This window comes from Lagopus muta, chromosome 10, assembly GCF_023343835.1.
Source record: "Lagopus muta isolate bLagMut1 chromosome 10, bLagMut1 primary, whole genome shotgun sequence".
Lineage (NCBI taxonomy): Eukaryota > Metazoa > Chordata > Aves > Galliformes > Phasianidae > Lagopus > Lagopus muta.
The window spans coordinates 15052501-15069821 of NC_064442.1; the positions used below are offsets into that span (position 1 = coordinate 15052501).

The 17321-nt window shown below is 38.2% G+C and overlaps 1 long non-coding RNA gene across 1 annotated transcript in view; it reads right to left on the bottom strand.

Moving 5' to 3' along the window:
- Nucleotides 1-16553, bottom strand: part of LOC125698464 (uncharacterized) — a 24403-nt gene extending 7850 nt beyond the window's left edge. Inside the window, exon 1 of the long non-coding RNA XR_007379196.1 lies at nucleotides 16448-16553. This is a non-coding gene — a long non-coding RNA (uncharacterized LOC125698464). The remainder of the gene's footprint in view (nucleotides 1-16447) is intronic.
- Between the last annotated feature and the right edge of the window lie 768 nt (nucleotides 16554-17321).

A 17321-nucleotide genomic window follows, 5' to 3' on the forward strand; every position in this document is an offset into this window, starting at 1 on the left:
GTCTGTGAAATATTCAGCAATTTCATCCACCACCCCTGGGCAGTGCTGCAATAAACACAAGTAATATTTACCCAGTTCAATCCATGTTATTTACCTTTATCCCCTTAAAGTAAACACACAGCTTAATTCCTATCTAGTGCATCTTTGTGCACACAGAATATAAACACTAAAGAAACTTAAAAATGAACACATATTTCATTAGTGTAACTGCAGTGAGTAGGAGCCTGTGCAAATAAGGTAAAATGCTCTGCAAAAGTGGTATGGAGTGCAGAAAGATCAGCCTGTGCTTATGGCACTTTGCTCACCTGTATTACTTCCATGATATGCATACACTCGGTTACTTCTGTAATATTTGAACTGAGAGTTTACACACATGTAAATATTTCTTCAACAACGGAAAACATAGAAGAGAAATATTCACATAATGCTATCGTCTATTGACTCACCGTGCTAATGCCTGACACGGTGGTTTTAGAGGCAGCACTGAGCACGTGCAGAAAAAATAAAAAGATGGATGATGTTTGCACACTAAACAGTGTGAATAACATGATATCAATATTAATCTATCCCTTACAAAATCTTAAGACCTTTCTATTTAATAAGATCCTGCACAACAATATAATCTGTACTTTTCCAAATTAGCCACAAACCATCTGGTCTCTCTCCAATTACTTGATTTTTTTTTCTACATCTCTAAATGTTACTGACCTAAAAAGGATTTGATCAAAGGCTGCTGGAATCCTAACCCCTCCAGCAGCTATTAAATTGGTCCACTCTGTCCTGCGCTGACAAATCATTATACTCCAGAGTCTTACAATCTGTGATAGTATCTCAATTAGAGATAAAGACGAAGCAACAGTGTCCCAAATTCATCCATCCATCTAAAAATGACTTTATTCTCTAAAAATGTGGAAAATCTATGTGCAAGGGTTGCTCTGAAAGCAATGCCTCCTACTTTATTATGTTGGCCCACGATGTCAGAGGCAGATGTTGGTGGTACCGCAGTGCACGTTGAATCTTCCCACCTATATTCCATTCCATTTTGTTACCATGCAACAGATGGCAGCAGAGGGGCAGCTGGACAGAACAACGTCTGATGTGGATGTACAGATCAAGCAAAAAACTGGAACTAAACTCCTCTGTGTGGAAAAAATGGAGCCCACTGATAATCACCAATGCTTGCTGAACATTCCTGGAGGCCACACACTGGATGGCAGTGAGTGTAGCATTTCAGCAGTGGCAACAGTGCGCCACCTCTGCTGGCAGATATTTATGAGCACAGCATGCAGGCTTTTGTTCATTGCTAGTAAAAATGCATAGGTAAGGGTAGTGGCCATGTTGAAAGAGAGTAAATCCTCAGATACAAAACACTATCAAACAGCATTATTTTGCTTTTTGTACCTATTGCAGTTCCCAAGGAAATAAATCAGAGACATTACTTTTGGAGCAACCCATATACAGTGATTTCTAGTTAATCATTGCTATGTTCAGTGGAAACGGTACACTGTTTCTGCAATAGCTTTATCAAATGGTTCCATGTGAACAGTTTAAAGTTAGGCAGTGTCCAGCCTAAGCTAAATTACATTGAAAATAACAAATTCTTCCTCTTTCCTTATGTTGTCTTCCAGTTTGCACAAAAACTGGATTTGTGCTTAACTTTTGAGTTTATATTTGTCTTGACAAGTCTACTCTTCAGTTAGTGAAGACTCACTAACTAAATAACAGACCTGCTGAATTTTATTGATTTCTTCAGTTTTATGAACCAGTGACTCTAATATAGAGAGTCGACTGCAGCCTTTCGATCTTCAGTGCTAGCACCATTCACAGACATACCATAAGGACCACAGAACTGATTCCCTTTGGCACTGAGATACAATATGCCATCACCTACAGCAGTTTAAGAGAAGGTTTCAGGTACACTTGGATGTGAAATGAAATTATTTCTCTTCTAAAAGACAAACTGCCTAAAGCTGAACAAGAATGACCCGAACAGTCGTAGCGATTCTCCTTTTGGTCTAACTTATAAATCCTAAATCTCAGTATGTCTAAAGAAGGCAGTGTTGTCAGTAGAAGTCACACTGAAGGAAATTGTGGCTCAATCTGCAGGGTGTTAAATAAAGACATTCCAGCAGAAAGTCGTCTGGCATCTGCTGGAAGAAACAAGACTGTTGGTCCTTTGGAATGTTAGAATTTATTGTTTAGGTAGCAGACATTCTGATTGTTTTCTCCATTTGGGATACTGTGAGCCAACCAACAGAAAAATGTCTTGCATTGGCAGCTCTTCCACATTGCTTAGGCATTAACATCCCCCACTTCAGTGGTCTGAATTACTTTGTGATTTTAAACACAACGTGGCTCACCAGTTGGATTCTGTATGCATCTAGATCCAACTTAGTTCCTCTGTTTTAGAGATCCAAAACTGCTCATTCTTCCATGGTGCTTTGAACCTGTTGAGATTTGTCATGTTGACATTATTTTAGTGAGTCATGAAATAATACTGGAAATGTCTTCAAGATTTTGTATCTTCCTGAGATCAATACTTGATCAAGTCTACAATTCACCTAGTTTTTATCTTGCAGATACCTCTCTATAAAAGCATCTCTAATGCAAATTAGATTTGAAACAGACAGTGTGCCATCTCATAGTGAGAATATACTAGGTATATTTCACCAGTATCTTCAATTTGGTAATCAGATTTTTGTTTCAACAAAGTCAGTGGATGTAACATTTACTAACTGACTAGCTGATGAAGTGCTAATCTAATTACTAACTAATCTGATCTCATTAGTTACTGACAAGCTGTTGATCTAGAAGGCTACTTAACTATAGTTTTAGTTATTTCCACTCTATTCCTTTTGAAATACTACAGATGTTGATGGAATTTTTTATTTTTTTTAATCTTCAGATCAGATTCTACACATAGCATCAGAATGTAGCTAGTTGCCTAGATAAGCTATCCAGTGGGCCATTTTATGCATCTCAACCCATAATTACTTTTATCTACCATACATAATGGTATGTCACAGCTAAAAAGGAACCAATTTATCTCCCAGTTTTTGCAAGGAGGGAAAAGTTCTAACTGCAACAAACTAGTACTCTGAGTTAGAGAAATATTACTTAATTGTTTTAAAGTAAAGCATAAACTATACACGTACAACAGTGCTGACAATTTAACCAGTTTTGTACAAAAGTGTTCTAGTGCTTCCTCTCTCCTTACAGTTATTCTAAGATGAGGTTGCCATCTTTACTTATCCTTAAAAGGAAAACTATTTTTTAACACTGGGATTCTCATCTGCGTAAGCTTTTCTGAGATTATTTCTTATATATTGCTGTGTCAAATTTAACACTGAATTTTAGTTTTGTTTTGGTGTGTTGCTTTTTTTTTTGACAGGTGTGTACAATGAAATACTCCACTGTACTCCAGTGCTATGTAACGAGGTCTCAAAAGACAGCTGTTCTTCTTTGGTTATCTTTTTCTCACTATAAGACTCTTAAGCTATTATCTTCCCCTCTGAAGTTCAAAACTGGTATTACTAAGAGTAATACAGTATTTCACTGCTCCCATTCTGATAGCAGCAAACAGTTACACTGAAGGCGCAAAGTTTTATCCCGAACACACTTGCCTTGCCAGACAGCTCTCAAGTCTTTGGAATAGGCCTTGATTCTGACTACAAAATTCATTTGAATTACATCACTATCTGTAAAGAACAGCATGATATCTACTATGAAATTAATATTCCTACAGTATCAATCTTTTTTATATTTAGTATCTTAATATGATCCATGACTTAAGTCACCTTTTGTACTGCTTTCTGTTTGATTATAATTTTATCTATTAATCATGTTAATCCAATAGAATCTGCCTTAATCAAATGCAAGTCAATTACCCAGTTCGTCAAATTATATTTTTAATGAAAGACATTTTTTAAGATTGAATACCAATTAGGCACTTGTCCAAGGAATTGTGCCTAGCTTTAGTGCATGGGAACACTTGCCTCTCCACTGAGAAGGTAGTTTTCATACCAGCTTCCGGACTGAGTAGTTTGAAGAGCACTTCTGAACAGACATTAAACACACAGCAGATAGTTGTTGCCTAGTCAGAGTCACTGTTCCACCAAAAAAATATCTGCATGTTATCTAACCTATCTAACAACCTAATCCGCATATTATCTAACTACAGAGAGGGATTAGGCTAGGTAGATTTTAAAGGACGGCTCAAAACTTAGCAGACAACAGTTAAAAGAAGATTACACTGGCCAATGGTAGTAAACCCAGAACACAACAAGTAAATCTACCAGCCCCAAAGATGCTGATATTCAGTGCCATGACCCACAGAAACTTACTCAAGAAGATCTCCTTGATCTAACAGAGAATTTTCTATTCAATTAATTCCCTGCATCTAAAACTCAGAAGAGCAGCCTATGTCTTTTGTGAGTTTATTTCTAGACCTCACTTGACCATTAAATCCTTAAAGAAAATTCAAGCTATGGAAGATTACGCAAACAAAAATTCAAGATTCTGTTGTTTTTTTTTTTGTTTGTTTAAAATCATATGCTTACACCTGAAGACGAAGTGATTGTTCTGATAGGGGAAGAATGCTGACTAGCTGATCAGTGTGGTGAATCCAACCTTGTAAACCTAACGTGTGTAAAGACCTTCACCCCTTCAATTCTCATTTCTTTGGAAGCCCTGTAGCCTCCCCTGGCACTTGCCTCCCTGGCAGCTCCAGGTGATCCTTCTGAGGGCAGCTACTTAATCTGCAGGCAGGTCCCCATACCAGCTCTTTCAGAATCTGGTCATTTATTCCTCTTTTCTCAGTATTTACTCAGTACAAAATTGCCTGACTAATTAAAAAAAGACACCTCTATTTTAAGTTCTATTTAAATCACATCAAGGTCCTAACGGTACCATTACACAAAAACTCTCCAGGGAAGAAGGGAAAACTGATAGTATTAAAAGACAGACATACATGAATGCAGAGAGCTTATACAAACATGGCATTGGCACTAACATCACAGATTTGGAGGTTCACTAAAACGAAGACCAAGTGAGAAAACGTGCTTTAGGTATTTACATTTACATGCAAAGTACATTCGGGACAAAAGTAACCTGAATTTGTTCTCTCAGGAAGAAGGATGACATGCTGCAGTTAACACATGCATGGTTCATCAAGAGTTGCAAACAGTCCACAAAAGGTGTGCATTTATCAGTGTAACCGAGGAACTGGGAAGAAGGATTAAAGCAAACACATCAGGGAACCAGTCAGAACAGGGAAACACTCTAATGACTCCAGTATTCAGAACAGACTGACTGCTCTTGTGGCAAGCAGTCTGACTTGTGGCAGTCAGTCTCAGAGGAATCTTTCATTCACTCTGATTGGGTTCACAGTTTTGTGAAGCAGAAGTGATGAAAGCATCTTGGTTTTCAACAGCTTCCTCTGCCAGTTTCTTCCTCCACATTCTAATACAGTGAACATGATTCCCTGACAGAAGCTGTCACCACCCAATCTTGGGAGACCTTTGTCTCCTTACAGGAATGTCAATCTTGCAGTTAGGAGATACGTCTATAATTCAACTACACACACGTGGACAACTTGAAGCTATGGTTCTGGAGGCAGTTACACTACGTGGAAAAACATGAGGTTCTCACTTCCACCCAGCATGCTCTTAAAACACTCTGGTTGTCAGTGCAAGCACTTGGCATAAGATGCAGTCGTTCTGCTGTCTAAACGGACACATCACTTAACTGAGGTCATTCAACACGGTGAGTTTTCAGAGGGCATTTTGTAAGTCCTAAGAGAGTACTATATTCTTTCTAGGATGAATTTTATATTTCTCAGCTTAAAAAAATTAAGCTGAAACTTAAATGATTAGATAAGTATTATTTGGAGAATGGGGCTGCTTGTTGTGAAATCGGATCATTTAAAATATTTGCTTACATAAAAATTATATTAAATTAATCCCTTTAATTACAGAGATGCCTTAGAAGACAAAACATTTGCCTTTTCTGACTTTGAATTTACATAGCAAAGCAAGCACTGACGATATAACAGACTTGGTCCAGCATTGCACAGTGCTGAGTAAGATCAGACACAAAATACATTGTTTGCAGACATACTGCAAACACAGAGGAATATTTCAAACAAAACACATCTCTTATTAATTAAATTTTATCTTTACCATTATTGTTGACAAACACCTTAAAGCTGTTATCTTAAATTATAAGTTACAATTACTTACATGATTATATAAATGAGTTAAACTCAAAATCTATACACACTGGATATGGCTTTCCAGAACTGATCTGTCTATAAATTAATCCTTTAATCAGCATCAACTTACTTACTATAGTTAGAAGTAAAACAATGCGATTTCAAAAAAATATGTTTTAGCATTCTACTAAATGCATTCTCATTAAGTTTTAATTAGCTGTTAATTTCATCAAAAAACATCTAAATATTAAGCAAGAGAGACACTCGTGGCTTTTGAGAGAAGTATATCAGTCAGCCAGAGCTTAAATGTAATCATTAAACAGACTGAAGGCATGTAACATAATAAGCAATCTATTTTCTAACTGCTTACAGCTCCATAATGTCACTGTTTTCTTGCAGTAACCGAACTCCCCATACACTGCTGACAAAGCATCACTAGGCTGGAGCCAGGCTGACCACGTAGCACCATTTTTGCAGTTTTCACTAAGGCAAAGCTCTCAGTAGAACAGATTTGCGCTGGCTGGATTAATAATAGAAAAGTCACTTAAAACGAGACTTTTAAGACTTGTGTTTTAATATTAATCTTTTGAAGTGTTCCAAGAAATATTTTAAAACCAAATTCTTTCACACTAATGAGGAATTTCTTTGTTCTTGTGAAGATCAGGACTGCACAAACTACAAGTGATTCAGGGAATGATGCTATTGATTTCATAGATGTGATGATGATTTTGGTGGGAGCTGGGGTGCCTTAGCAGTGGTAAAAGATAATAAACGTAGTGAAAACCTGAGCCATACTCCTGCCAATGCATAACTTGGGAGACACCTTCCCAAGATGGGTACTCCTTGTACTGGTAAGAAAGCATGCACTTTAATAGGTCAGGCTGTGCTTAACAATTTCTGACATACCCCAGCGGTCACGAAGCATCAATACAGCCCTTTTTAGCTGCTTTTACACTGGCTGCAATTCAGTATCCAAAAAGCATTTGTTACAATACCTTCAGTATCACTCACCATCCCACCTGCACATGGCTTACAATGGCTGCTAGTGAGCTAAATCCACTGAGCTTACGAGGCCCCCATAAATGGTCAAAACATTCAGTGTGCTATGAAAAAAGTTTTAAGTGCAAATCTAGGTCAGATAAAAAAAAAAATAATTTGCCAAAACCTTGTAATATTTAAAATCCAGACTCACCAGGTATTTTACATTTAACCCACAAATGACTTTACCTTTTACAAGCATGCCCTTGTACTGTTTTAATTTTGTAAAAAATGCACTAAAAAGCATTAGTCTGAACAGTTACCTTTGCAAACTCTTCCTTTTGCCTCCCGTAGGTCAGCTCTGATTTAGTGCAGCTGTGTCAGCTGGACTCAGACTGCTGAGAAAAGCATTGCCAGCACCTTCCTGGTTTGTTCTGAGCTGTGCTTTCGGCTCAGGTGAGAGCCTGAGCTATGCTGCCAGCATGCCAGCGTTCAGCCAGCACCTCGCTGACTTGGCTTCCTGGCTGGGCCCTGCACCTGCCTCACGGCAAGCTTGCCTGAAGCCCTGCCACATCAAAATGCTTTTGGGTTTAGTCCTTCATCAAAACTGCTCAGCCTCATCAGATTGTTTAGCCAGAATGACACGCTTTCCAAAGCATTAACCTCTGATGTAAGTGCATGCTGATCTTCAGTTACACATTTACATCACAAAAGATATGCAAGAAATTTATAGAAAAAAATAAAGGATGCATATGTACATATATATACACACACACTTATATATAAGTATATGCAAAACATTATCCAGGCCTACATGTCAAACACAACACATTTCTGTTTTAATTACCTATGTTAATACTGGCACAATTAGGCACATGCTTTATAGGATTATCATATTCTGAACCCACTCTGAATTTCAATTTTCTTAATCACACTTTAATTTTGACCAATACACCCCCACCCACACAATTTCCTAACAATTATATTCTTCTTTCTGAAGGTCTTTTTCTCAGGCAGTAGAAATGAGTGAAAACTGGTGGCATCTGTATGTGCTCCTGCAACTTATTAGCAACTTTGTTGTTCACTGCTGTGAAACTTCTATTAACCCCACTCTCACCCATCACCCTGAACTGCTCACAGGATACAGTTCTAGTCTGTACAGCTCTGGGATCCATCCCACCTTCCACCCTTTCCACCACCCCGCTGTTTGGGGATGTTCCCTTCAAACAGAAACATCTCTCTAAGTCTGAATGAACACAACCTTATCCTAGACTGATTACCCCGTGCTTGCATTAGTAATCTAAAGTAGTTTGACTTCTCAAGTAACTGCCACACAACAAAACCTCACCTGTGGCTGCCTCCTTGAGCTGGCTGTTCCTGCCATTACAGATGGCATCTGGATGAATCTCTCTGGCACAAAAGGATATTTCCATCCCTCTTTAACCCTGGTGAAGGCAATTAAACAACACGATTCTCTTGAGCCTATGGCAACTTAGCGGAAGAATTTTGCATTTCCATGCTGCTCTCCTGGTGAAGCCAAGCGCCTGACTAATTCTGTGCATGTGAGTACACAACTGTGTTAACAGTTCCATTCGCATCAGACTACTCACATGCTTGGATTAATTATACATTTAAGGCAGATTTGCCAGTGATTATCATTAATTGCAACTGCAGTGATTTAGGTCCTTCCATCAGAGTTAGCATAAGGGCACGTGCCTCATTCTTCATTACTTTTTTTCCTTTTTTACTGAAGCCAAATGACCTCCTTGAATACTCAGTTTCAAACAAAAGCTAACAAACTCTAGTACCTGAAGACACAGCTGTGCTACTGCAGTCACCTTAGAATTTCCAGAGATGCATTTGTGCACAGTTCAGACTTGGCAATAGAGGTGCTATTTTCTCAACCCCTTGTCAATTTGTCACAAAATAAGCAGATTATACATCCACAGGTCACTTCAGACCAATATCAGTAACGCTCAGCTTCAGCCGTCATCCCAACTGATGTTAACAGAGCAACTGCCACAGCAAGGTTTTACAGCTACGGTCCTAAATCATGAGCAAACAGATGCAGAAATGGGGCATTACTTGATTAGAACAGTAATATGCTTTACAGCCTGACACTTTTCTGATGATCCCATTGCTGAGGGTATCATGCATTCTGAGACGTAACAAGGAAAAATACATAGGTTTAGTTTTAGCAAGCCCTAATTAAAAGGTGCTGGTATTTCTTGAGTTGTCCTCAACATCTCATCTCCTGTCACAAGAGAGCCACTTCTAACATGTGCAAGTTTCACTGGCTGAAGATTGATTGCTATTCTGGCAGTTTTTACACTGGCATTTGAAAATGATCAAATAAGTAGCTCAAGGAAGGAAGGAGAAAGTTGTACCTATTTCTCTTAGATTTTTTCCTCCTCCTTTCTTCGCCAGTGATAAAAAATGCATAGCTGAAAATTCGTAACATTTCAGATCTTCGCTTCAAATAGACTGATGTGGACTTCAGGCCTATTTGTGTGTGACCATCAAGGGAGGTATACTTATTGATTACAGACATTAAAATTCAACTTTTGGCCACTAATCTGCTACGAAGCTACGTGAAATAGTTCAAGTTAGCAGAGGTTCACTTGGAAAATGAATCTCCCCTGTCCAGTGACTTAACCAACCTTATCATGGAGAAATATCTTGAAACAGCAGTGAAGATCACCAGCTCAGCACACGTAGAATTTGAATGAAGAACAGTGTGTACCTTGTGCGTATCTTTTAGATGCAATATATGTTGCTATGTTAGCATCTGATGCTCTGTGATTATCTAAAACATACCTCAGAGTAAAAATTACTAAGATAAATTTCTATTGATAGCTACTGTTTTCATTTGCCTCCTTTGCATCCCACTAGCCATATATCAGAATGCTTTTAATTTCTTTCCTATTTTTACATTTTGTAATTTTACGTCATGTTTCGAACGACAGTGTGAAAACAGACTTGCTTACACAGTCATACAGAGACACGTATCCATAATTATATATTTAAGCGTTTCTGTTTATACCTAAGAGACATAACAAATGAGAAATGTATAGTTTATACACATAATAAAGGCAAGATAAATACCAGAGTAGTCATTTTATATTATCCTTTTGATCTATAGACTACCAGTGGAAGACATAATCTTTTATTTATATTATGTGAGGTAAAATTTTGAAACAGGATTTTCTGTGTCTGTCTTCCTGCTCACTTCATAATTAAGCCTGTAGGGCTGCATGGTTTATTTTTTAATGCTGTACTTGCCAATTTCTGTTATCACTAATTTAAAGTTCGTAGCTCCACATATGATAAAAATACGAGGACAACAATTTATACAAAAAAACATTCCGAGTTGAAAGGTTGGTTACATTTTTACATGTGTGCTTTTGGAAGATTTCATTTCAGGCAGTTATGATTTGCAAAGCCAAAGAAAGCTCTAGTGACGTGCACTTTCGTCCACATCTCTGTATCATTTCCCCTCCATCTTTCTTCCTTTTCCTTTTATATTTATCTCATTTATATATGTATACAAATGAGATAGTTTTCCCTTCATTATTGTCGTAGCCTTTTTAAATTAGCTCCAAACTAGCAAACTCTATCAGTCCTACACTAAGATCAACTGTGACACTCACTATGAAGAAAAAGCATCTCTTATTTTACACAAAACATTACAAGGTCAGAACAGCATCTTTCATCTCTTCCCACCTTCACCAGACTGAACAATAGGCAGCAATAATCCTGTGATATCCACAACTAATTTATCCAACAAGAAGACAGGTAGCACTCTGAACCGCACTGCTGCCTGAATAGGTGCAGTAAATAAGCAGCTTAATGGTAGCCTTTCAGGCAGGAGGGCAACATATCACAGCATGGCATTTTTATAATCTTCCTGGCATGCCTACAGCCAAGAGCACATAGCTGAGCGTATGTTCCCTCTTCTGTCAGGCTTAGGATGCATGTAATCGTTAGATTGTGACACATTGTGCCTTTAAGCAAGTTTAACTGTTTTATATCCCCTCTGATCTACAGCTTTGTACATCTGTTACGTTGCCTCTTAAACTTCAGTCAGCACATCTGTGGGTCTGATCTTTCTGGAGCTCATTGCACGGCTTAGGTTTTGCACAGTATTTCTTTGTATCTGTGCAGTGTTTATTTGCAAGGAATACCTTTTGTATTAGTGTTCTTGCTGAGCTAGAGCAAAAGAGCAAAGCTAAATCTATATGGGATATCTTCATCTGGAAAAGAATTGAATGAGGCATTAGGAACTTATTGAAATAAATTGATTTATAATAAATTGGTGAATGGGTCCCCTTTATGTTGTTGAGCACAGGGAACATCTTTTCTCCACCCAAAAGATGTTCTCCTCTAGAGGCATAAAGGAGCCTTTATCTTTTTTTTCCACAGAGCCCTTAGGAACACTGATTAAGCAGCCCCAGTTTTAGATAGAAGAATTAATTTGCAGGTGCTCTAACTGTCCTCTCCACCTGCCACTAATGTCAGCCAGATTTCAGATACTCGCTGCAGATCAGCTAGTCTGTCAGCATGTTATCTTCTGGTAAGAAGCAGCCTTTTGCCAGCCAACATTTCCCTTAACTGTTGCACAGGGCATTCCACCCAGTGCTCGGTAGAAGACTGAGCCAGCACAACAAATAGCCCTCTGACTCCTACAAATACTTGCAGAAGCCCTGCACAAAGCAGTATTTATCAACCATAATTGGAGTCCTGAACATCTCTGCAGAACAGCTGATACTAAGTTTTCTTAGCAGCATTTTTGTTACGCATAAACTCTAAGTCAGGAGGGCCCCACAGTTTCTATCATGGAGTCATCAAAATGCAGAGGTGCTACAATAAACCTTAGACAGCTCCTTTAGCCTATCACCTATCTTTCTGCTCTGTTTTCATCTTTTCCTGCTTCCTCCTGGGGGAAGTTTCCCAAGTATTAGAGGAAGTATTGGATACAATGGCTTGAAAGGCTTTGGTTTACTCCCACCCTGCATCAAAAGCTGTGAATTATTCTTTTGCCAGCCAGTGAAAAGTTATGAACTACCTTCTGTAAACTGCTAATGAAACTGAAGCCTGTCTTTAGCCAACAGTAACAGTGCCTGTGGGAAAGTTGTTCTTGTCCCACCCTAGGAGTCAGTACCACTGGGTCTACCTGAGCAGCTCATTAAGGGGCACTGAGCATAGCTATCACACCAGGGGAGCGCTGTCTTCCCAACCAAAATTACTGTGAGCAAGATCTTGCCTATGCTGACATCAACGACAGAATTCCCTGTTATCTTTTTTAATAGGACAAGTAAGAGGATTTCAGACACTAAGTATCTGCCTTACTGCAGATGGTTTCTTTTGAGATACTACTCAGATACAAATACAGTTTTCTGCCAAGATATCAGTAGAGATCACATAGCTATTTCACTTTAAAAAAAAAAAAAACCTCCAGAAAATTACATTAAGCTACAGAAAACGTTTTTTGATAATTCTCACAGAATTTCTTCTACTCCTATGAAATATCTTCACTTCTAACCTAGAGGCCCCAAAAATGAAATAGAAGCCTTCAAATTAGTTGAGATATAGTGAGAAAGAAAGCAAGACTGAAAGAAAGCACATGCTGCTTAGAATTTGTCTGATGCAGTTCATTTGGTAAAGATGGAGCGTGCTGCTGGACAGAGTGATGAAGGAAGAGAGATCCTGCTGCCTATGTTTCTTCACGAGGATCCCCTCATGCACATACTTTGGCTGACAGATGCAGACCTTTGATTTATCAGTGCTGCAGGATTACTAAGAGATGTCACAACTCCCAACACAGACTTCCAGCTGCCAAAGGTCTCTTTAAACGTACACAGCTGCAATACATTGCCTAGATGACTTTCTGCCCTTTCTTAACCTGTAACACCTTTCACACTCCCTCCAAAATTATACCCTATGTTTATATATGATGAATTTTCCAGAAGAGTGAAAACAGACTTCTTAGTGCAGCATCATTACCCCCTCTCTTGGCAGAGAAGTAGCAAAAGAGCCTGTCTGAGCTGGCAACCATCAAGCTTTACAGTCCAACAAGTTCCACTACTATAATGAAAATCCAAAGACCTGGAAACAATATACAGAGCTTCCCTGACTAATTTTATTACGCAGACACACTTAATAGCTCCTGTTACAATCACATTTATAAGCAGGAAAACAGTACTGGATTGTGACTATCACACTAAATCGACATGGATTATCAGTCATTAAAAAGGAACAAAATTAGCATCAAGCAGTAATATTTTACACTTATCAAATCTAGAGCTGGTCAAGGTTCATTACAATACTGTGCAATAAAGTCAGGAAGCATTGGCTCATTCTACAGAACATTTAAATCTCTATTGTATTTGTGTAGGATATAATTTCTGATAGCAATAAAGCCTAATAAAAGTTACACCCCGATGAATAAAGTGTTAATAAATTGACCCAAGACATTTAAATGGCTAATTATATTTGAGATAAAGGAGGATTCGCTTGTTTCTATAGATTGTTTGAAGCTGCACTCTAACCAGCTAACTAACCAACTACAAGATGATTTTATAAAAATATCTCTAATATGAAATATTAATATTTCTAGCTCCTTTTTCAATAGATTAATAATTAATTAGAATTTCCTAATACATTTCCTATTCATCAAAAGGATCATACCTCTTGTTAAAATATCTAAGCTTTGTACAACTTAACTTTCAGCTAATCCCTAGATTTTATTATACTTAAAAATATTTACAACTACTCTATTTAGCTTTTGCATTGGTTCTCTCAATGATTCAAAATAGGATACTGTGCCATTACAGAACAAATAATAGTATTACAGAAAGCATGTAAAAGGAGCCCAAACGGCACACCAAGACAGGTCATTCATACAGGATAATTACCACAATGGGGCCTCACAAGATCCTGGGCCTTGGGCCTAAGCTATCATCCTTCAAGACTGAATCACTTAGGGGCTCTAAGTACTTCCTAAACTACACAGTAGAGTTTCTGAATGCTTTGGTGAATCGCTTCTCCAAACTGCATCGTAGCTGATAGTTAAAATTGTAGCAGGCCCCTGACATGAAGTTACCACCAACATCACTGGGCTTTGAGATGCTAAGAAATAGTTCCAGACGCTGGAGAAGGAGCATCTTGAGTATGGAGAATGACTGGATGACCGAGATGGTACAAAGGGGTGACAAAGTGATAGAGTCAGTTCTCAAAAAGAAAACAGACCAGAAATCACTAGAATTGGCACATTAGTTGTTTTTGAGGGGAATTTTACATGGAAGAGTGAAACAGGACATGCGGTTTTCCACAGCACAAATTGAAAATTGCCAGCCATTGCTCTCTAATGCACTTATTACTAATGTGTACCCAGGCTTTTCAGCCCCTACTTATTGCTAGCATGTGCTCCAGCTGTTGAAGAGGGAGAGGGGAGGTGGGCAAGAACCACAAATCCAACTGAAATGGGAATTTTCATTTTTTGAGCAGCTCAGTTTTGTTTTCCATTGAGTTTAGCTCAGAAATCTGCTGCTGCTGATAGAATCACCATCAAAGGAGAGAAGGGAACATCTCCCGACAGCTTTCTGGTTTCTTCTTTAGGTTCACTAAGGGAGTCTTTTTAGTGAGTTGACCCATACAGAGAGAACCCCTCATTGGTCCATAATCTTTAGATGACTAGAAAACAACTATGGTTAGGATCACAATAGAGACACCAAACAAAGCAGCTGCAGTTCACAAGTTCTGTCTCTCAACACCTATTTAAAATTATGCAACTTGGAAAAAATACATTACTTGGGAAACTACACCAAACTTAGTCTCTGGAAAAATGGTATGAAACTCTTTCTAAAGGCAATCTTTACCTGCATCTGAGAGAAACAATACCAGATAACACCTTCACTTCACCACCTACTTTTAGAGGTAAATGTGTATCAGAAAGAATTGTAGACTGAAGACATTTTTTACAGTTAGTTAAAGTACTTTAAGAGCTTGGTACAAAATGTTTGAGGCTTCACAAGGAAAGAAAATGGGACCTTAAACAAAGGAAATTTCAGACAAGATTCATGCAATTTTAGCATACAATACTTTAACATATCACTTCTGCATCTAGCTGGTTCAGTTCTCCTGCCACTTTCCTCATCTACTGAGGATGAACCATTCCCTTCAGGAAAACATAAGTTCCGTAAACTACTATCATTCTACATCCTTAGAAAGCCAGTTAGCTCCCCTTTCAGCTCCTTTTGCACTGATACTATGTTCTGCAACATCATCATATAACAGCTTCCACAATTGGTAAAAGAGAGTGGATTACAGGAATTGTTTTACTTGCATAGCTCCAGCTGAGCTATAATGGAAAAGCTGATACTCATAGTGCAGGTTGGGAAGTCTTTAAATGATACAAGTCTAGACAATGTTTCCATGAATCTAGCATAGATGGAAATAGAAGAAACATGGCACTGTGTTGACTTCTGTTATTATTCAGCAGTCATCAAGACAAATAGTCAGAAGGAAGTTTATTATAATTTCTCCCAGTATCTTTGGTTCTCTTTCTTGTCATACTTATCTTCCAGCATAAGCTGCAACATCATAAATTGCTCTTTTTTTTCTGGAACATTATCTAGGTTAAAGAAGTTTTGTAACTGATCCCAGGTTGATAAAGCATTTGCAAACAGGCAAACGTCCCATTACTATCACAGGACATCAGGATATTGCAAAAATCTTTGATTCACTTGTTGCCATCTTGTTTTTATATCACATCCTACATCGATACTGTTTTTTAAAAGGTCATTTTAAAGAGGCAGCTCTTTCCTACCTGAGTTCTTAGAGTTTTCATATGGTTGCATCAGATAGCCTTCCAGGCACTGCACCAGCTACACCAAGCAGGGTAGTCAATTTTTTCTCTTCCTTTTGTTTTTGTTGCTCAAGTTCATGCTAACAAGGGAGGGACAGAGAAGCAACAACACCTGCTGTGTGCCAGTTTCTCCCCCTTCTGTTTTTGATTCCCTAGCCCCTACAAATTAACTAGCTTAAAATTGAATGACAGTTCAAGGTACCCTGAAGAACATAGCAATGTAAAAATAACATGCCTTAATATGTTATAGTTAAGCTTTTATACTTCTTGAGTCATCATAACTACTGTAACAATCAGAAAGATCAACACAAAGGAATAGAGTTATGGAGATCAACAACAAGGGAACCAGTGCAGTATAAAAGCGTTACAAAGAAAAAAAGAAAAGTGCTCACCTGTGCCTGAAGATCCAGGCTCAGAAAGGAAACTCCACAAAGAAAGGATCTCCAACCACACAGCCTTCCCATGGGGCAGTCAGCCCTTAAATGAGGTCTAGGAGAGATGCAGCTGGGCTCCTCCCCTTCCAGTCACACAGATGAATTGCCTTCACCTGTGCTCCCAGGGCTGACTGGGTCCTTTTCCCACATGCTCAGTGAGTGGGTCAGGCTGGGACTCAGTTCCCATACAACTGCTATGCAACAATGAAATTGCAATATTTGAACCTCAAAAAAAAAAATTTAGCACGGATTCCTTGCTGAGCTGGAAATTCTCTAGGTGTATTGCAGTGGTGTGAAAACTTACCTTTGCAATTCTGTTGTATTAATGTTCTACATATAATATTAGAATACAGTCTGGGTATTTTTTAATACAATGAAAAATCAGCCTATGTCCTTTAGAGGAAGCATTCGTATGACATGAGGTAGACTCACTAAGACCCAAACAGGATGCTCACGTAGGGAAAACGTTTTCTTCAATAAGAACCTGTCAACAACTCCAAAATACTAATCCTGTTGAATTATTAGTAGACACACATATTTTACTAAAGAAAAATAGCTGATGGTGTTTGCCATTAAAAAATCTTGTGTTTTTAAAAGGAAAATACATAAATCAAAGATGGCTTAAGTTTTGATATGTTGTGCTAGCAAAGACATGAAGTAGTAAGTATAAAAACTTCACAAAAAGTAAAAATGCTCAGCCTGTCAATTTATCAACTAATTACTGCATTATCTTGATTTTCTAGCTCATTTGTTTCATGTATAACTGAAAGTCTAAGACCAGTAAAGGAGAACACTCCCGAAGTATCATTACTGTCACTGAAATGAGACCAAC